This window comes from Myotis davidii, unplaced genomic scaffold (genome assembly GCF_000327345.1).
Source record: "Myotis davidii unplaced genomic scaffold, ASM32734v1 scaffold774, whole genome shotgun sequence".
NCBI classification, from domain to species: domain Eukaryota; kingdom Metazoa; phylum Chordata; class Mammalia; order Chiroptera; family Vespertilionidae; genus Myotis; species Myotis davidii.
The window spans coordinates 119,938-123,408 of record NW_006285784.1 but is presented as its reverse complement, the minus strand read 5'-3'; the positions used below and the strand labels follow the sequence as shown (position 1 = coordinate 123,408).

At 58.5% G+C, this 3,471-nt stretch overlaps 1 pseudogene; it reads right to left on the bottom strand.

Moving 5' to 3' along the window:
• Positions 1–482: 482 nt before the first annotated feature.
• LOC102756086 lies at positions 483–2,697 on the bottom strand (annotated as a pseudogene).
• Positions 2,698–3,471: the final 774 nt, after the last annotated feature.

Sequence of the window (3,471 nt, the reverse complement as noted above, 5' to 3'; positions counted from 1 at the left end):
GGTTTGGCCCCAGAGTCCTTGAGCTGGGGGAGGGGCGCCCTGGCTGTAGTGTGCCCGGCCCCCAAGGGTGCCGGTTTGAGGTTTTGGCTTGCTCCTTTGGGAACGGAAAAGAAAGAAGGAAGAGAGAGAGGAGGAAACCAAGGAAGAGTAGGAGACAGAGGTGGCACGAGAGAGATCTGGAATGCTTTTGTGTTAGGGTGCCTCTGCCACTGCTGTCTGTGCTGGAGGGACCTGGGGCTCCTCAAGCGGGGGCGGCTACTTTGGAGAAATTCATCTCCAGAATGTGCCACTGTAAGTGCCGCACCCACTCCTCTTGGATGGAAAGAGGTCCTTGGAATTCCACCTCACAGAACCTGCACTTGAGGGTATAGATATTGCCAACGAACTTAACCAATGATGTCTGGATGGGACAAGGCACCAAGGAGGGGACGGGATGGACCCGAGGTGGGGGTTGCTGCACCTCCTCCAGCTTCTGCTGCAGGTCATTGGGATCCTCTCCCCCCCTGGCCGCAGAGGTATCTGCAGGGCAGGCTTGTCAGCGCTCGAATTTGTTGATGTTCTGCTCCTGGCTCCCCCCCAGCACTGTGGCTCACCACCAACAGGCTCCCAGGTGCCAGCCCCAGGTGTGACCGCTTGTCGCTCTCGCAGCCATGGCCAGCGTTTCGGAACTTCTTGGTGAAGGGGCGGCCACCCTGGATGTAGCTGTGGTAGGTCCTACCTTCTGGGGCCAGTGCTTGATCCACTCACCACTCAGTCACACTGAACTGCTGCAGATGCTCCCCAGCATGGCTGGCCAGGGCCTTGCGGTTTTCGAAGTAAAGGCCACATAGCTCACAGCAGTCCTCGTGGAGGAGTGGGAGGTCTTCTTATGAAGGTCTTTGCCTTGAAGGGAAGTTCAGTCAGGATGTAGGTCTTGGCCTTGACCTCTGCAGAGAGGAAGCGAACCTCCTGCAGGGGTCGCTTGGCTGCCACTGAGCCCAGGTAGCTGGTGGCTAAGGGCTTGGCACCGGTGATGGGTGCCAGGTTGAGCTCACAGGGTGCCTGGGCCAGCCCAGCTCCTGGTTTGCCTGGGACCCTCAGACGGGTGTAGCTCCCCATGAAGGGCCCCTGGCAGCATCTCACGCTTGATCTCCACATGCATTTGTTCAGGTTTCAGCTTCTTGGTCAGGGAGGGTGCAGTCAGGACTGAGAACATCTTTCAGGCCATGGGAGGAGGAGAAGCAGTTGGTGAATGGCCCAGGGGGCTGCCTGGTGGTGGTGGCAACTTCTTGGCCAGGGGCGAGAGGTGAAGGTCTGCAGGGCTGCGGGCTTCCAGCGAGCTGCCAAGACCTCCGCTGCCCACCACCTTGGCCAAGGCTTTTGGACTAGGTCCTGGTGAATTGAGGGGTCCTCCAGGCCGGGACTGAGTCTGCCTCTTGAGGATCTCCTGCAGTATGTTGGTGGGAGAGCCATTGACATACCACTCAGTTACAGCCATCTGCTGCAAGTGGGAGCATGCGTGGCTGGAAAGACCCTTTCAGTTATTGAAGAACTCACCAGAGAACTCACAGCAGATATCCCGGACTGGTTCTGGGCCTGAGGAGAGGTAGAGAGGAGACAGCTCCACATCAGAGGCCCAGAAAATGCCAGCAGCTGCAGCGGCCAAGAGGTCCTGCTTCCCCCAGGGGGTGGCCATACCCACAGCCTTCAGCTTGGCCTTCTTGGCCGGTGGTGGGGAGGGGAACAAGGAGAGGGCCGTGGAGGTGGGAGGAGGTCGCCCCAGCTTGGCCAGCACGCTGCACCCAGGTGGGAGGCGATTTTGAATGCTGACCCTCCTGATGAGCCTGTGGAGCATGGGGGATCCCTTGGCATGTGGTCGCTGACGCCCAGGTGGCGCAGGTGGGTGTGGGCTTGGCTGGACAGGCCCTTGCGGATCTCAAACCAGGCACTGCACAGCTGGCAGTCCAGCTCTCTGCCCACGTCACTAACTAAAGTGAGGTTCAGGGGCCCCTTGTCCTCAGACTGAGGCCAATGTGCCTTTGGGGAGGCCAGCTGGCTGGGGGCTCAGGGACAGCTGGGGGCTCTTGTCCTCAGGATTCTTGGGGATAGGCGAGCCTGCCAGGTGCCTTCTTAAGGAGTGGGGAGCTGGGCAGGTGAGCCAGGCCCTTGGCTGAGAAGCCAGGAGGCAACTTGATGGCTTTGTTGATAGCAAGGGCATCCAGGGGCTTGGCCAGGGTGAGCAGGCTCTATTGGGGGGCCCAAATGACCACCTCCTTTGGGGAGCTGGACTTCTTAGTCAGGCCCAGGGCAGCCCAAGGGGTGTGTCAGGCAGGCACTTCTGCTTCACGAGCTTGTAGAGGAGGTCGATGGGGGCACTGCTGCTCTCAGACTTGGCCACACCCAGCTGCTGCAAGTGGGAGGGCACATGGCTGGACAGGCCCTTGCATGTCTCAAAGCAGGCACCACAGACCTCGCAGGTGGTCAGGCTCTGGGCCTTGAGGTCCGAAAGCTCTTGCTTGCTGCCATGAGAAACCTCTGCAGCCATTTTGCTGCTCAGCCAATTGGCCACCTGCTCCAGGGGCCGGAGAACAGGTAGGCTCTTCCTGGGGAGTAGAGGGAGGCCTAAGTCCATGGCCACCATGGTGTTTTCTTCAGAATCCAGGCCCGGCACGGGCACAGGCGCAGGCCTGGGCCCCGGCTCCTACTGGCCTTGGGCCCATCCCGGGCCCAGGCTCGGGGGGCCAGGTGCATGACGCCCCCACGGGCTTGCGCTCCTGGACACCTCCGTGATGTTTTTTATTGAAGCTATATCACTCTTTATTTCATCTTGATTCTTACATAAGTTGTTGATTTTTTTCATCCACCTGGTTTCTGTACTGTGTGACCCTTATTCTGAATTCTTTTTCTGACATATTGCATGCCTCCTTTTCACTTAGCTGCTTTTCTGGTGATTGTCCTTTTCTTTCCTTTGGGGGTTTCTTTGTCTCTCCATTTTTGGTCTCCCTGAAGAATTTAGGTGTTGAGTAGTGCAGGTGCTACTCCTCAGGAGGCAGCAGGTCCTCAGGCAGCAGCTGTTTCTTGGGTGTTTGCAGCACCAGCCGCTCCCTATTTATTGGTGGTCCTATGATGTATGCTGCTCACAGGAGTGGTGGCTCCTCTAGCTGGCTGGGGTAGGCTGCTTGCACAGTTGCTGCATCTCGGACAGGGGCAGACTGCTCACAGGGCTGCTGCTCTTTGGATGGGGCAGGCTGTGCATGGCTGCTGCTCCTCATATAGGGGTGGGGAGATCACATGGTTGCTGATCCTCAGACAGACGTGGACTGTTTGCATGGCTGTTGCTTCTTGTACATGGGCAGGCTGCTCACGGGACTGTTGCTCCTCGGATGGGGGTGGGCTCCTCACATGGCTGCTTCTCACATGGTTGCAGTGCCCTGTGCTAAAGCGTTGGGTCAGCCAGTGGGGAGCGTGCTTCAGAAATCACAGGAGCCCACA